This window comes from Gobio gobio (genome assembly GCF_949357685.1).
Source record: "Gobio gobio genome assembly, chromosome: 25".
Classification (NCBI taxonomy): Eukaryota; Metazoa; Chordata; class Actinopteri; order Cypriniformes; family Gobionidae; genus Gobio; species Gobio gobio.
The window spans coordinates 14,798,912-14,817,911 of NC_137121.1; the positions used below are offsets into that span (position 1 = coordinate 14,798,912).

At 38.5% G+C, this 19,000-nt stretch overlaps 1 pseudogene across 1 annotated transcript; it reads right to left on the reverse strand.

Annotated features, from left to right (window-relative positions):
* Positions 1–3,703: 3,703 nt before the first annotated feature.
* LOC307121826 (kelch domain-containing protein 4-like) lies at positions 3,704–18,410 on the reverse strand (annotated as a pseudogene). The gene is made up of 13 exons: positions 18,208–18,410; positions 17,197–17,258; positions 13,110–13,198; positions 12,925–13,008; positions 12,747–12,838; positions 12,623–12,632; positions 11,359–11,495; positions 9,437–9,510; positions 9,333–9,361; positions 6,863–6,941; positions 6,128–6,747; positions 4,492–4,575; positions 3,704–3,876 (listed from the first exon to the last, which is right to left on the reverse strand). The product of its transcript is annotated as a kelch domain-containing protein 4-like (transcript).
* Positions 18,411–19,000: the final 590 nt, after the last annotated feature.

Sequence of the window (19,000 nt, forward strand, 5' to 3'; positions counted from 1 at the left end):
CTTTAACACTACAGGTTACAAGCCACATAGTGAACATAATACTGAAATTTCAACATGGGTGCAAATATGGGTTAGTTAGAACCGTTGGGATATTCTAATGACATTACACCAGCGTACTTCCTTTGACCCTACTGGGCATTGGTGGCATTTTTCCTCCACCATTACTGTGCGTCTGACCAGCTGCCTGTCTGTTCGGTGGACGTCTGCTAGGAAGTTAAGCCAATTTTGTCTGAGATTACTGTAACAGAATCACTGTGTAGAGTTCAGCCTTGTCCCAGAACTAGAAGAGGATTATGGGTGATTTCTTTAAATCTATTGGTAAGACGGAAGTCAAGAAGGAGAGAGAGCAAGAGAAAGAAAGAAAGATGACGTGTTCTCAAAACGACCCTTACTGCGTATTGGCAAATCTTTTTTTTTTTTCAAATTTTTTCAAACTCCCATTATTCTCAAATATATTACAGAGTCATTATTCTAAGTGTAATTTTTTAACTGTATTACAGTAAAACATATACTGTAATACAATTATTTTATTTTAAACTATTTAAATAGTTTAAATTTGCATTACATTAATGATTTTTTTCTGTACTAAAGATTATTGTAATACAATAGTTTTAAATCAGTATAAAGACAGTACAACAAATATGACACTGTAGAAATACAGCAAATAGATTTTTTGCATTATGGTAATGAGGACGTTTTTATGAAAGCATTCAATGCAATAAAATATTGTATTTTAAGTCTTAAAAATAGGATTATATACACACAGTGCCATTAAAAAGTTTAGGGGCCATGAAGACTTTTTAATATATATATATATATTTGAAAGATGTCTGTTATACTCAACAAGGTTTCTTTTATTTAATCAAACATACAGTAAAAACAATAATATTGTGAAACATGTATTATTATCAATGTAGAAAACAGTTGTGCTGCTTAATATTTTGGTGAAAAGCGTGATTTTTTTCAGGATACTTTGATGAATAGAAAGTTAAAAAGTTAAAAGGGGGGGGGGGGGTTCTAATGCTATTTAGATTCTAATGCTAAACATGGCCAAAATTTCACAAAACCTGTTGGACGTATCAGTATTTCTGTGCCAAATACACTCCTTCAAGATTCAAACAAGTTTCGGAGAGTTTTTTTCCAAGTATGGCCCTGTGTGACATCATAAAGGGCAGAATTCCTTATATGTGCATTTCTCCCGGATGAGCACGTACGCGCATCAACCAGAGCGAGAGCGAGAGCGAGAACAAGAGCAAGAGCGCGCCCATCAACGAGCTCTGCTCAGTCAAAACCGCAGAAGGTGAGTGAAACTGTGTTTTGTTGGCAGTCGGCAAAAAGTGTATATAATATAAAAAACACGACCGTATAGTGAATAGAAAGTTATCCAGGGATAATGCATGATGTATTTTGTGTGTGTGTGTGCTCGTGACTCTTTAGCTCTGCCCACTGCACTCCTCCGCGAGCTCGGCTATTTTCGGAAAGACTCGGTACAGCTTATCTGTCTTTTATAAATATAATCAAACTAAAGACTCTTCGGAGATATGAACAATGCAATACTACTCTATAGGTACTCAAGATTAAAATGAGATTGGCAGAGACTGTGTGTGTAATGTACCCTTTATTATTATGTCTTTACTGTGACTTTTTAATTAAATTAAATGTTTTTATTATTTCAACCCAAAATCAAAAGACGGATATTTTGCAAGGGTTTTGCGAGATTCAAATGCGTGGCTGCTTTCTGAAACTTCATTGTTACACCTTTGGTTACAAAAAGATCATTAAATGGTTCCATTTACAAGCCTTTTCAAACTGTGTACAAACAAATTAGATAATGTGAGGAAAAGTGTCCCCAAGCTATAGAATTAGTCAAGCCTCAATTCTGAATCATTATCTTTTATCAAACTCTCTTTCTGATTGGTTCAGCAGACTAATGAGGTCATAAGAACAGCCACTAGGTAAATAAATGGAATTAAATCAAGTAATGTGACCTACAAACATCATAGTAAATCTTAAAGAATTAGCAATTCTGTCCCCGTTTCTCCCTAATGTCTTTCTCTCTAACACACACACACTCTCTTCTGACGCGTCTCTGACGGCAGCAGTTTTATGTGCTTCAGGACGTCAGAGCAGTGTTTTAAAAATGGTGACTTTTTAGTTATTTATAAACTCTGTCTTTTTAAAAAAAAAAGAAATAGAGAATTTTAAAAAAAGTTGGAGAGATGGAGAAAGAGGGGAGATGAGAGGAGACAGTTGGCTGCGTAATCGTAACCTCATCCATCTCTCTATCCGCCATTTATTATTCATTAGCTTCTCATTCTACATCGTTCATTCTTCACAGCCAACAAAAAATAGGTCAATGTGGGAAGCGCCTTTCATTTGGAAACTGTGATTGCTGGTTGGCCATCCTTTTTAGCTTCTAAGTCTTGAGGAAACTTATAGATGTAGTAGATGTTTCTGTCTTTCACAAAACACATCTGTTCTGCTATTATCTCTCACATTTATAAAAATTTACTTTTTGCCACCCCATCCTATTGTTTTATTGGCGGCAAAAGAGTATTTTAGAGTATTATATTTATTTATATAAAGAGCATTATTTCCTTAAAAAAAACTACTTTTGTCCATTGTTGTTGTTAACTAAAACTGTTAAAATAATTTTGATTAATTTAAAATAAAGCTGAGATAGTACTAAAATTACTAAAACTAAACTAAAATAAAGCTAAATAGAAAAAAACTAATAAAAATGAAAACGCACATAAAATTACTAAAACTTTAAAATTAAAATGAAACCCGAAAATATAAAAATAAAAGCACATTTAAAATATTAATACATATTCTGGTAGTATATTAATAACAACACTGCTTTTATCCTTATGACAGTACATTTATTTAGCTTTTTCTTCTTCTTGTGATATCATTCCTATTATTTATTTAGCGCTCTCAATTGTTATTGTTACAACAATAAAAAAAGTTTTCTAGTCAAACTACTGATGTAAAAAAGTAAGTTTTTCAAAGAGAGTGATATTCACTAAGCTTTTCTTTAGTAGACGCTAATTTCTCTTTGATTCAATTTGTTTATATCACATATTTAAAGAATTCAAAAAAAGTTCTTGAAATATTCACTTTATAAACTCCCTTTTTGACAATTGATAACAGAATTGTTATCGCTAGTCAGGAATAATGGAATATTTTGATATTTAAAATAGGACAGGAAAGAAAAATTATAAATAATCTTTATAATTTCTCTGGTTCAAATCACTAACTATATTGCAGGATTACTTTTAACAAACACAATTTATGTTCAGGGAGCCAATTTATGTCTATTTTTGCCTTTAATTTGCCAATTGCTTGCGCATTAAAAATAAACCGTCAAAATGGGTTTAAAAAAAAATATGTTCGCTTATGCTAAATCACAAAATTAATCAAATATTTTGATCAAAATGTATGAAAAATTACAACCCAAAAATGGCTTCCCAATCTTGCAAGAGAAGCAGAGAAAAAAACATCCAAAGGAAAAAATAGATCTACTTTGATGGAGAAATAAAATGGTCAAAAATGGTCGGGGAAAATAGAGTAAGGTCATGATTTAAAGTCAGAAGAACATGCTTTAGCTGTGTTTAAACATATGATAACACGTATACATTCTCCTTCTCACAAACAAACCCTTTAATTATCGTAGCGTGCACACACACACACACGTTTAATCTCATTCCTGATCCCCAAAGAACACCTTGGCCATGGCATGGCTGACCTTTTGAACTTTCTTATCTTTGGCATCAGGACCCATGTTTGCTCGGGCCAGACCCAGCCAGTACTTCTCAGTCCGCATTTGATAATCCGCAAGTGCTTCTCCAGGCTTTACTGGAGGATGGTCTGCATCTAATAGAGAAATACAGAGAAAATGTCAACACCTGTCCGGATTACTGCTTCCGCTTTCTTTAAAAATCCCCAAAATATACCTTTATATTCTCCTAAACAACTTTGGTATTGCCACTTGATGTTCAATGTAAAATCTGGGACCTGAAATACTGAAATGGAGATACTTTGAACACCTCTGATAAGGATGAGGAGGCAACAAAGTCTCTTTGTTTAGCATGCTACCCAACCACGAGGCAGCCACAAGCTAACAATCAGTGACGTTATTACAACTGACAAGCGAAACAGGCATCTAACAATAATGAATTTAAGCGAGAAGGACCCCAAAGCAAAACACACAGCTCTGGTTGTCAAAGAGGATCAGTGGATGTTGACCTGGGTCTTGGCAGCTAAACCCTTGGTCATGTCTACCTCATGGACCTGACCCAAATCAATCATGGCCTTGATCATTAAGGAAAATGCATGTGCCCGCCCACAGGGATGGGCTTTGAATTGCTTAAACAGGTATGAAACTGATTATTTTCATCAGTTTGAAAGAAAACGGACTATCAAAATACTTTTCCCTGTCATAAATGTGTATGAACTTCAAAATTAAGAGGACAGTGGTAAAATACATACCTTCTTCACCCTCCTCTTCCTCATCATCACCTCCCTTTGCATCCTCTTCTTCATCTTCTGATTCTTCCAGCCACTCCTGCGTCTCTAAAATGACGCAGCTCTCAGTGATGTCCCCGCTATGATAACAGTAACTTTATCAAATGTTAACAGAACATGCGGGAACCCATGTGTACCTGTATGTTTCTCTATTTCTGTTCTATTACATGATAGAAAGTCTAAGGCCTTCTCAGGCCGTATAGCAAACCCATCTAATCTGCTGCCTGTTACATGTCAAACTAAGATTACTGCTGGGGGGGGGGGGGTTATACTGGATTAATACTGTTAAATTAGGACTTTTAAACATCCATTCACTTAAGAATAAATCATTTCTAGTCAATGACTTAACCACAAACAACCTGGATATTATGTTTCTAAATGAAACATGGCTAGAAGACAGCTGCTGTGCAACAATCCTCAATGAAACAGCCCCACCTAACTTTACTTTTATGAATGTGTGCAGAGCGGTCAGGAGAGGTGGGGGTGTAGCTGCTCTATTTAAAGATGTCTATCAATGTAAGCAAGTATCATTTGGCGATTATTTGTCTTTCGAATCTCTGGGTATTGTGTTAAAAGATGCTCCGTGCATTCTACTTATCATTATTTACAGGCCTCCAAAATACTCTTCAGCCTTTGTTGAGGACTTTACAGAGCTGTTACCAACAGTTTCCTCAGAATTTGACTGTTTTGCTATTGCTGGGGATTTTAATATTCACATAGATAATGCAGAAATCAATATGGCAAAAGAAATCATTACTGTTTTAAATACTTTTGATTTGACTCTACATGTACATGGACCTACACATAATCGTGGACACATTCTACACATTTACTTATCAGTAAGGGTCTAAACATTTCATTGATTCTTATTAAGGCTGTCAGGTCGGAACAAATGAGAAAATTGGAAAGTGAGACGGTGAGTTTACGTATACATTCAGACATGAGTGTGGAACACCAGGTCCTTGGATGCAGTCTGGTGTATTGCCGAAAGCCTTCAAAGGCAGACGATGGGTGATAACTCCACTCTATTGAGTGGTCGGAGGGACACTGGAAGCCATCAGAGGCAGAAGGTGTCGGAAAAACACCTATTTGAGGAGGTCACTAGGAAGACAGCTGCTACTTGTGTGTCTCACAAACCGAAAATCTCTGTTCAGACAGGGGAGCCCTGCATTTAGTCAGGAATCGTATTTTAGCCTTTAGTTAAATATACTGTACATGGTTTTTGTTTTTCTTATGCATATGTTGTGATTATTCTATCACTATTTTAATACATTTTCTATGTAAAGCACTTTGAATCACCATTGTATATGAAAAGTGCTATATAAATAAACTTGCCTTGACTAAAATAAGAATTCAGTGCTAGAGTGTGGAAATATCAAAATAGTGTTGGCATACTTGTTGCTACTGAACATTTATACGTGACATTTACATGATATGTGTAATAGTTTGAACAGCAGTCTATGAGAATTTACAATTCTCTGAAAAGTGTGGATATAAAAAGAAAAACTGAAGATAGATAGATAGATAGATAGACAGACAGACAGAGCCTTAATATTTTCCTGCTGAAGCAAAGGGAATTCTGGGCTGTCTTTCCACTTACTGGGATCCATTTCCACTAGAACATCCCACTGGTCCATCTTATGCAGGTCCAGGCTGTAGAGATCACTGAGGGTGAATTGTCGATCTCCCACCTCAAACATTCCGCCATACAAGTACAACTTGCCGTGCTTTACTGTTGCCATGGCACTAGAGCGAGGACAAGGCTCCACCGGGGAAGCCATTGCAGCCGCCTCAACCTCTTCATCATCCTCCTCCTCAATGTCCTCCTCTGCCCGTGCGGCTGAATCAATTCCTTGATGGTCATAACCGTTCCGTCCTCGGCAACAATCTCTTCAACAATCTCTGTGGGACCCTGTGCCTTCTCTTTGTCCTCTTCTGTTTCATTCACCTGTTCTCCCTTCGTCCCACGATGCTTTTTCTTCTTCTTCTCTTGTTGACTTGTTGCCCTGCAAGTAATAAATATTAATATGTTGATATCATAAAAATAAAGGTCATTAAAGAAGTCTCCTTCCAAAGACTCCTCGTCTTCCTCGTCGCAGACACCACCGAGGAGGAGCGCTCGGCCCCCGGGGCTCACAGCCAGTGAGAAGCCAGAACGAGGATGGGGCTTCACTCCTGCAGGGTTCACTTTTCTGCAGGACAGGGGCCAGAAATCATATGCTAATCTTTTTCAGAAATGGGAATGTGTATCTTCAAAACAAAACCAGAAATGAAAGGGAGAGAAAAGCAGCCCACGTTAAACAAGCGATCACTGTGGAGGCTCTAATGATGGTACCTTGCTCCTCTTTGCCTTCCCTCCTCAGCAGGAACATGTCAGAATGGATGGTTCCTTTATCCACATCCTTCTTCGCTCTCTGGAAGAGAAAAGCAACCATTACCACCTACGTCTGTTTACTCTAGTGGGTTTACTCAAGGACAAGCTCTTGGAAATGACACAATACCTTGCTCTCTGTGTAGAGCAGCCTCATTTTGCGTGAACATTACAACTGCAAATCAACATGCTCATGCAAAATGAGGCTAAACATAACACAGCTTACCTAATGATGGGCAAATAAGGCAAAAAAACATACTTTTAAATTAATTAACCTGAAAAAGTTGCGTGTTCATAAATGGAGGTGTTGAATATCACCATTTTAAGCCTTTAAAATGAACAGTCTTCAGTTTAATTGTCATATTCATATTTTGCTGCATAATTTTGCAATATTTTGCTGCACAAGTTAAGGCACTGTAAAATAGCTCATGTGACCGGACATCAATAGGAATCTATAATAATGTGCCAAGTTGCTTAGCAACTACTACCATGATTTATTGGACATGCGACCATGTAATTACATGTACAAAAAACGTGGTACTCCCACAGTTTATATACTATAGTAGTACCACGATAGTAGAAAGTGAATAGTATTCATACTGTACTATGATATACATCAAAGTATCACGATATCTTCACCATAACAACTTCACAAACTACTTTCCTGGAAATATGTAATTTGTTTACCCATATTCAATTATTTATTGAACAATAAAGTCAGTTATCATTTTGCTATTGCCGCCATTTTCCTGTTCGACTTTCCATATCATGCCAAAACATAAAAACAACTTTTGACTGAAAGAAGTCTCTTATGCTTACCAAGGCTGCACTTATTTGATCAGAAATACAGTAAGAATTGTAACATTTCAGAATATTACCATTTAAAAGAACTGTAATCTATTTTATATATATATATATATATATATATATATATATATATATATATATATATATATATATATATATACAAGAAACAAAGAAATTGTTACTTTTATTCACGTATACACATTAAATTGATCAACAATGACATTTATAATGTTGCAAAAGATTTCTATTCCAAATTAATGAAATTGACACTGAAGACTGGAATAATGATGCTAAAAAATTCAGCTTTGATCACATGAATAAATTACATTTTAGAATATATTAAATAGATTACAGTTCTTTTAAATGGTAATATTCTGAAATGTTACAATTCTTACTGTTTTTCTGATCAAATAAGTGCAGCCTTGGTAAGCATAGGAGACTTCTTTCAAATATATATATATATATATATATATATATATATATATATATATATATATATATATATATATATATATATATATATATATATATATATATATATATATATATATATATATATATATATATATACACACACACACACTGATCAGGCATAACATTATGATTTATTGTGTTGGTCCCAAAAACAGCCCTGACCCGTCAAGGTATGGACTCCACTAGACCCTTGAAGGTGTACTGTGGTATCTGGCACCAAGATGTTAGAAGCAGATCCTTTAAGTCCTGTAAGTTGCGAGGCGGGGCCTCCATGGATCGGACTTGTTTGTTCAGCACATCCCACAGATGCTCGATTGGATTGAGATCCGGGGAATTTGGAAACAAGTCAACACCTCAAACTCATTGTTGTGCTCCTCAAACCATTCCTGAACCATTTTTGCTTTGTGGCAGGGAGCATTATCCTGCTGAAAGAGGCACAGCCACCAGGGAATACGGTGTTTCCATGAAAGGATGTACATGGTCTGCATCAATGCTTAGGTAGGTGGTACGTGTCAAAGTAACATCCACATGGACGGCAGGACCCAAGGTTTCCCATCAGAACATTGCCCAAAGCATCACACTGCCTCCGCCGGCTTGCCTTCTACTCATAGTGCATCCCGGTGCCATGTGTTCCCCAGGTAAGAGACACACACGCACCCGGCCATCCACATGGTGTAAAAGAAAATGTGATTCATCAGACCAGGCCACCTTCTTCCATTGCTCCGTGGTCCAGTTCTGATGGTCACGTGCCCACTGTTGGTGCTTTCGGTGATGGACAGGGGTCAGCATGGGCACCATGACTGGTCTATGCAGCCCCATCCACAACAAACTGTGATGCACTGTGTATTCTGACACCTTTCTGTCAGAACCAGCATTAACTTCATGAGCAATTTGAGCTACAGTAGCTCGTCTGTTTGATCGGAGCACACGGGCCAGCCTTCGCTCTCCACGTGCATCAACCCCCATGACCCTATCGCCGGTTCACTGTTGCCGTTGTCGTTGGGTTATTTGACAGGTATTTCCAATATTTAAATTAATATACTATAATAATAATTTATATAAGTAATAAATAAATTTCAATGTCATCTCATCTGATAAATAAATGCATTCGCTGAATATATTAATTCATAATCTTATACACATTTTCTGGAACCTGTAGCTCTTTCTGAAACCACATTCCCGCTTTAGGGTACAACAAAAAGTTAAAATTTTCCGTACAACACTGATTTTAATAATGACAAGTGCTCTCATGGAAACCTCCAAACACAAGCAGTTGTCGTTTGCTCAGGACCATGCGATGTCCACTCCAGCCAGACGGAGCGCCAGGAGCTCTGAGAGGACAAAGCGGACATATTTCAACAGGTGGCCAGGATGCCAAGTCCAAAGTCAATCCTGTTAGTTTGGACCTCTATAACCTCTAGTGACAGCATGACGACAAACAGTGGACAGACGTCTTAAAGTGCCTGCTGAGCTTCCATAATGAGCAAATACAATTAGACTTCCGGTTCAACTTAATGAACACGGTTTCCAAATGTCCTTTTCAGTGTTATTTTACTGATCGAGATAGTATTAGAATTTTCTTTAATATTTAGATTTTTTTATTTTTGTACTTTGTATTTATAGTTATTGTCAGAAAGTGAACGGATATTTGTATCTGTATCCATTGTAGACAGCGTTAGTGATTATAATAGGCTCTATTTGTTTTTGAAGCAACGCTCACATTCGGCGTAAGCGAAAGTTAGCTGTTATGCGACTGAACGCCAATGGGCGGGTGTTTTAAGACCTCCGTTCATATTCGGAACACAAATGAAGATATTTTTGTTGAAAGCTGATGGCTGAGAAAGGCTTCAGATAGGCCTCCATTGGCATTCAGTACATTAATACTCCCAAGACCCATAAAAGGCACTTAAAACGTCGTTACAAAGTCCATCTCACCACAGTGACTCTACAATAATTTTACGATGCAACGACAATAGTTTTTGTGCGCAAAAAAAACTCAAAATAACACCTTTATCCAACTTGTTATTGTCTTCCGTGTGTGCCTCCACGACGCATGCGCGAGAATATGACGCAGATCCGGCGTTCGGACATATGACCCAGAAGGGATTTGTTTACAATCAGAGGAAGACGCGCGTGTCTAAGCTGTTGGATTCTACATTGATCGTGCTTTAGGTCTCGGCGTAGTTCTCAAAATGGGGCTTAAGTGTGCATTTCATGGATTCCCGAACGCTGGCGCTACGTCATATTCTCGCGCATGCGTCGTGGAGGCACACACGGAAGACAATAACAAGTTGGATAAAGGTGTTATTTTGATTTTTTTTTGCGCACAACAACTATTGTCGTCGCATCGTAAAATTATTGTAGAGCCACTGTGGTGAGATGGACTTTGTAACAACGTTTTAAGTGCCTTTTATGGGTCTTGGGAGGAAAATATCTTCATTTGTTTTCCGTATATGAACGGAGGTCTTACGGGTGTCGAACGACATGAGGGGGAGTAATTAATGACAGAATTTTCATTTTTGGGTGAACTAACCCTTTAATGCTTCAGCATACCAAGACATTTTGGACAATTTCATGCTCCCAACTTTGTGGGAACAGTTTGGGGATGGCCCCTTCCTGTTCCAACACGACTGTGCACCTGTGCACAAAGCAAAGTCCATAAAGACATGGATGAGCGAGTTTGTAGTGGAGAAACTTGACTGGCCTGCACCTCAACCCGATAGAACACCTTTGGGATGAATTAGAGCGGAGACTGCGAGCCAGGCCTTCTCGTCCAACATCAGTGCCTGACCTCACAAATGTGCGAAGAATGGTAAAAAATTCCCATAAACGCACTCCTAAACCTTGTGGAAAGCCTGCAAAGGGTGGGCCAACTCAATATTAAACCTTACGGATTAAGAATGGGATGTCATTAAAGTTTATGTGCATGTAAAGGCAGACGTCCCAAAACTCTTGACAATATAGTGTATACAGTATATTTTTAAATGCTTGTTTTATACTTGTGTAAATAGGGTCTTTTTTGATGTCATGTCTTTAAGCACATTTTAACAGCTTTTGGCTGGCAAAAAAATGGTGATGATGGTGTTTAGATATTAGCTCAGATTAAATTGTCTTTCACTTGTAACACATTGTTGATTATTGCACAGTCCACAGTGAGTTGTCAAAAACAAAATACTCACTTGATTTGCTCCCATGTGCGTGTGCCCAGGTGAAGCACCCACAGATCTTTATAGTGATAGAACGTCTCACCGTCAGGGGACGCAAACTCCCCCCCAAATATCCACATCTGCCCCCCGCCCTGGGAAACTACCACTGCCTGCCGGGAGATGGAGAGAGAAACAGAAATATGCTTGAGATAAATGATTATTATGTTGGAACAGTCTGACCCCTGGTGGTGACGTTTGAATTATTGCATTACCTAAAAAGAACATCGCTACTTTAACTGGTGTATTTGTTAATATATTTTTCTGTAATTAAATAATTATATTTTTTAAATATTTCAAGCGAGGAGTTAAAGGAGTATGTGTTGAGTGCAGTGTCTTGGAGGAGGGTTGGGGATCTCTGCCTTCACCCAGGTGTTCTTCTAAATGTTGTAGAAGAATAATTCATTGTACAGAAAAGTCTGGAAGAATGGAAACATTTAAGCGACATCAAGTCAAGGCTTTTTGGGAAGGACATAGTTGGCACATAGTAACCATCATCAACCGCAGCCTTCACAGCATCCATAGCTGATCAAAATCTGTACATTTATAAATTTACATAGATTTTTTTTTTTTTCAGGGGTGCAGGGGTTTGCTATCTTTTTTATGCCTTAATCACAGCCAAATATGATCATCCTCAGGCAAGGGACAACCATCCTAAAATTTAAAAGCCAGTCAGCAATATATTTCCATGTATGAAGGCAACATTTATACTGTGAAAAATTAAATTTATATGGAAAATATTTTGTTTCTATTATGTCATATAATTCTGTTTTTTTTTCTACAAACTATAGTACTACGGAGCCCCTAAAGGGACCTTTGCAAAAATAATTAATAATGATTTGTATTTAATGTTTATTAATGTTTATCGTTTTAAACTGTTTTTCTCTACACTTGGGAAGCACCAGACTCCAGTTGGCAAACCCCTGTTTTAATGAACAACTGTGGCATATGCAAATATTTTCTACTATGGTTTAATTTACAATGGCAAAGTTTTGTGAGGGATATGAACTGTGCTGGGAAATAAACTGCACAGCAAATAAACAGATAGCTGGTTTTTAGTTGGTTCCAGCTGAAGCTGGTCATTACCTGGTAGACATCTCGTACCAGCACCAAACCAGCGTAAGGTGGTCAAGGTGGTTTTTGGAACATGACAGACCATCTTAGACCAGCTAGAAACCAGCTCCTATAAGCAAAGCTACACATTTGCCAAAAGGGGTATCATGAGGTCGAGAAGGGGTACCAAAGCTCGTCTTTTTCAGGATGCGCACATAGAGAGGCGTTCAACCTGCTGAGAAAACAAGCCGTCAGTCAAATGTCACAGTAACGGTCACGCGATTCACACACCTGTACACATGAACGCGCACCTGGGTGACGGAGGGGCACACGCGGTCTCGATCACCTGCGTCTTTTTCGCGTCCAGAGATTGAAATTCTGCTATCAAAGCTTCTAAATCCTCCTATTTCAATAACACAGAGAATAAAAGTATTATTTTCTGACATGTATGCTGGTTTAGAGTGTTTGTTTTGGTATAAGTTCCCTCACCTCCTCTCTTTTCGATCGTTTTGACACCTTCGTCTCCATTTTGGCGGCGGTTTTCTCTGCTCCTTTAACTTTCTTTTCTTTTTTCTTTTTTTATTTTGATTGCTTTAAAGAACGCAGAATGAACAGCCACGTTGAGACAAATTAACTACAAAACAGATGAGATAGTTTGTTGTAATGTCTCCTACGCTACAGCGACACTTGCTGGTCTGGGAGAGCTGCTGTGAATTGCTTGCTTGCACTGATATCACACGACGGTCTCTAAAACGAAATATCTCTAAAAATGGAAATGGCAAAAAATTATAATTTATATTATAGCTAATATTAGGCTATATATAGTGTGTGCAAGTTATAATTGAAATAAATTAAATTAGATTAAAATAAATTAAATAAATGATATAAATAAATAAAAATTAACAAGAAATAAATAATACACATAAAAATAAATTACTACATTGAATAGAACAAAATATATAATCATGTAACTGAAACTAATTTTAGATTTATAATATATATTTTAAAAAACTGTGTATAAATTGAGTTTTTATAAAAGACAGATGCCGTATAAATTTTAGGATGGGGGTCTCTCACTCAGGGATGATCATATTTGGGGGTCCGTGGCATCTAAAAGATTGAAAACCCCTGTGTTAGAAGCAGGAGAAATGGTCAAGCGTAAGGATTTGAGCGAGTTTGACAAGGGCCAAATTGTGATGGCTAGACGACTGGGTCAGAGCATCTCCAAAACTGCAGCTCTTGTGGGGTGTTCCCGGTCTGCAGTGGTCAGTATCTATCAAAAGTGCTCCAAGGAAGGAATAGTGGTGAACCGGCGACAGGGTCATGCGTGGCCAAGGCTCATTGAAGACTGCTTGAATCGTTCTTCCAGTCACCTGACTGCCATTGTGGGGGTGGAATTGTGACTTTCAGTGAGAGATTTTTCTAATTCTGTGTGTGAGCCTCTCTGCCTCCAGACTTCCAGTCATACGTCTCACCCCAACACCTTTTGACCTCTCTCCCTCCTCCCCTTCCAATCCCAGCCTCCTGTTGGTTTTTGTTCAGCCCCGCGCTTTCCGTAAAAACAAGTGGGGCAGAAGGACACGACACGAGGCCTGCCAGGAGTGATTTTTCTGCTTCATTTCTTGTATTTAAGTGTACAACATGCAGGATCACTGAGGAAAGATATGCTTATTTCCAATATGTTAAAGAGAAATGCTGTACACTTTCGTATCCTTTTATTTTTCAACCTTTATCTACTTATTACATTAGTCTTAGTTTTGGACAAAACTGCTCCATTTTGCACCTTATTTCTGACCTTTAGAAGTAAACAGCTGCACTTCTAAGACTTCTTTCAGTAAAATGATTGATATGATCGGCTAACTTCCGAATACCGACATAGTTCACGTTATCAGAAACTTGTTAAATACTTAACAAGTGTCAATATGTAAATGTGGGCGGTCATACACTCTAAAAAAAAAAGGTTCTATATGGCACCAAAAATGGTTCTTGGCTCGTAATCATAGGGGAACCTTTTTTAGTGCTATATAGCACCAATTTTGGTGCTTCAGTGGTTCTTCAGCGGTTCTTCAGAGTTGCTATATAGCACCTTAGTTAAAGAACCGGTCAAGAAGCTCTAAAGAACCGCTGAAGAACCACTGAAGCACCAAAATTGGTGCTATATAGCACTAAAAAAGGTTCCCCTATGATTACGAGCCAAGAACCATTTTTGATGCCATAAGCCGCGTTTCCACCGAAATTACCCGGAACTATTTGTACCAGGAACTTTTTTCCCAGGAACTTTTTCTCCCCCAGACCTGCTACAATCTGCGTTTCCACCGCGGTCTAAAGTACCGGGGAGATTTGGCAAATTAGTCCGGTGACGTGGCAATGCGCGCGACTGCTTCTCCCAGTCACCGACGGACATGAATCACTTTTGCGCGATACTGTCTGCAACAATAACAAGTGGAGGAGATGCAAGCGAGAGCTCAACCAATCAGCATGTTCAGCGCCCAAGTCCCACCCCCGAAAGTTCGCGAACTTTTCAAAAGTACCACCTCGCAAAGCAGGGCCGTTTGGAGGGGAAATATTTACCCGGAACTTAATTTAGACCCTGGTTCCTGCGGTCGAAACACACCGAGTTCCCCCCCAAAGTTCCTGGTTCCGGGGTAAAGTTCCTGCGGTGGAAACGCGGCTATATAGAACCTTTTTTTTAGAGTGTATTTTAAAATGTCAACATGTTAGTGTGGTCATAGTCTCATTTAACCAGACCTTTAAACATTATACATTTTTGCTCAATTTAATGTTCTTTTGTTTCTTTAAAAAATAATCTTACTGAATATTTTATATATAATATTTTATTTGAAAATTTTGTTTGCTGTTTTGCCTATCACTAAATTTAAAAATATCACTAAAATATTTATATTTTATATTTAACTAACATCTTAACTGTTTCACTAATCCGTTCTTACCTGACAGGGTCTCCAACGTTTCATAACAAATATGAAAAATAGAGCTTCAGTAGATCTGACTCATCTGTCAAGCATCACATCGGTCAGTCGACTAGAGGTGCTATTCTGTTGTTGACAGACGACACACTGTCCTTTCACATGATGAGGCCTGCAGTCAGAAGGAGGTCAGTCAGTGTCTATATGTTACATTTAACATAAAGTATTCCCTGCTGAGAAGGATAGTGTCAACTACTCGAAGTTATTACTCAAATGCTTTGAAACAACTTGAGTTTGTAGACAAGTCTCTGCTGATAGTCTCTTCATAAGCACTGGCACTTTTAGGGTTTAACAATTAAAAGTCAAGTTGTGTAAAAGTCAAAGTTTCTGCTGTAAAAAAAATTCTAAATGTAACGACTGAAATTAATATTTAAAATTTCACTAAATAATTGTTCTGCTTTCCACAAAAAAGGTTTTATAAACGCATACAAAAAAACATATTTTATTCTATATAAAGTGGGTTTCCCTGTTATGCTGAAATCATTCGATCAGCTGGGCCTCACTGACAAATAATTTAAACTTATCGATTATTATTAATGTGCGTAGAAAAGGTTCTCAGACAAAATTCACAACTACACCAGTACACGTACGCACATAAATTTGACAGGTGAAGTGAATAACACTGATTATCTCTTCATCACGGCACCTGTTAGTGGGTGGGATATATTAGGCAGCAAGTGAACATTTTGCCTTAAAAGTTGATGTTTTAGAAGCAGGAAAAATGTGCAAGCGTAAGGATTTGAGCAAGAAAAGGGCCAAATTGTGTTGACTAGACGACTGGGTCAGAGCATCTCCAAAACTGCAGCTCTTGTGGGGTGTTCCCGGTCAGCTGTGGTCAGTATCTATCAAAAGTGCTCCAAGGAAGGAACAGTGGTGAACCGGCGACAGGGTCATGGGCGGCTCATTGATGCACGTGGGGCTGGCCCGTGTGGTCCAATCAAACAGACGAGCTACTGTAGCTCAAATTGCTCAAGAAGTTAATGCTGGTTCTGATAGAAAGGTGTAAGAATACACAGTGCATCACAGTTTGTTGTGTATGGGGCTGCATAGCCGCAGACCAGTCAGGGTGCCCATGCTGACCCCTGTCCACCACAGAAAGCACCAACAGTGGGCATGTGAACATCAGAACTGGACCACGGAGTAAGAAGGTGGCCTGGTCTGATGAATTTTACGTGTGCGTCGCTATCTGGGGAAAACATGGCACCAGGATGCACTATGGGATCAAGACAAGCCGACGAAGACAGTGTGATGCTTTGGGCAATGTTCTGCAACCTTTGGTTACTTTGACACATATCACCTATCTATTGTTGCAGACAATGTTATTCCCTGGTTGCTGCAGCAGGATAATGTGCCCTGCCACAAAGCTAAAATGGTTCAGGGATGGTTTGAGGTGCACAACAACGTTTTTGACGGCCTCCAAATTTCCCAGAGCTCAATCCAATCGAGCAACTGTGGGATGTGTTGAACAAACAAGTCCGATCCATGGAGGCCCCACCTCGCAACTTACAGGACTTAAAGGATCTTCTACTAACATCTTGGTGCCGGCACACCTTCAGGGGTCTTGTGGAGTCCATGCCTCGACGGGTCAGGGCTGTTTTGGCAGCAAAAGGGGCACCAACACATTATTAGGAAGGTGGTTATAATGTTATGCCTGATCAGTGTAGGTGTTCTCTGTCTGAAACTGGACAGTCAGCAGGACAACGGTAACACACTGGCCTTTTTGTGCGCCTCTCTCATTCATCCACATTCTGTCTCTGGCTTCTTCTCATCACTGCACCCAGTGACCTCTGCTTATCTGCCGGACACAGAGGGATGTTCATCAAAGGAGGTTTGGAGGCACTGGAGTGAAAGAGGCCATTTGCTTATTGCTTATAAACTATTTCTCATTCCAGATCTCATTAGGGACAATCCATTGTCTGTTGACACTTATTACTGCCTGTAATGTTGTCTTTAGACACTTTACTGATTTCATTGATGGTTTTAACTATTGAAGTGTCAAACTTCTAGATGGTAGGAATCCTTATAATACACTAGGAATAAAGAGTATTATATTTTCAAAGAAATAATTATACAGTACTAATCAAAAGACTTGGGTGGGTGAGATATTAAGGCGACGGAAAACCATACGAAAACCAAGACTTATTGGGTCTTTAGCCAACAAAGTTTTTGTGGCTGTTCGAATACATTTGAGCGACACTATGAAAGCAATCCGGTCTAATGCGTTTTTGACTACCTCTGGAAGTGGTCGAAAGTGGACAAGCTCAAAACGTTATAGACCCGTAGACCTGTATAATTTAGCGTCGTCCACTTGTGATCCGATCGAATCAAAACGCATCTTAATACCAGGTGTAAACAGGGCCAGAGAGAGCTTGAGGAGTCTGCCAGGCCATCTGTAAACAAGCTGAAGAAAGTGGACCACCTGCTGCAAAACCAGATCAGTCCGGCTATCACAAAGAGCAAGAAGCTACAATGGGGAATGTTGTTATAAAATTGTAAGGAGAAAAAATACATGAGAAGGCTATAAAAAGAACTGCTTTGAACCATTCTTAGAGCTCTGAGAAGTTCATTGTATGCAAATGGAGAAAACACAACCCAAACATCAAAGATCAGGATGTCCTACCAGAATGAGCAGCCAGAGAAGAATGGTGATTGTCAGAGAAGAGCAACCTTAACCTGTACATTTATGCAGTCTTTCATATGTGAAATAAATATTCTTTAATAAACATACTTTATACTTTCCGACAGCACTTTAAATAGACTTTTGATAACATTTTCAAAGCTGTCCCACCTCTCTCTGTCCACTAGGTCAATATTCTGCTGCCCATTTCTTTCGTACTGGCCTGCCTGTTCCTCATCGTGGTGTCCATCTGGAAAACCCCTGCGGAGTGTGCTATAGGATTCGGAATCATCGCCACAGGAGTTCCCGTGTATTTCTTCGGCGTTTGGTGGCAGACCAAGCCAAAATGGCTCTTGCAGATCATCTGTGAGCATCTCTCCTCTTGTGTGCTTCATGAAAATAAGAAAAAAAAGATGGTTTAGACAGTTAAAACGGCATTCTTGAAATCTGAAACACTATTCAGGTATTGAAGGCTAACTTTGAGTGCCATTCTTACATCTGACAGTTAATGTTCAAATCAAACTTGTGACTACACTGCTTTTCAAGACAACATGAGATATTCACAATGCATTTAACCTCCATAATTTGACAGCTTTAAAGAGTTAAAAGAATATTTGGTGGGAAATAATTTAGGGCTTGATGTGGCTTGTTTTTATCCAATGAGATTGGATTGAATTGGATTGGATTGTTAAAAGTGGGCTGTTATATCGTAATTTTTTTAGGTCCCACTATTTTTTTTTTTAACTCTTTACAATAACACACACTCCTGAATCATATACAAAATAAAATGTAGAATAAATTAAATTAAAGTTAATAAATTATACAATGAATCACATGCTATTACACTCTAAAAAATGCTAGGTTAAAAATAACCCAAGTTGGGTTGAAAATGGACTAACCCAGCGATTGGGTTGTTTTAACCCAGCATTTGGGTTGTTTTAACCCAGCGGTTGGGTTAAATTTT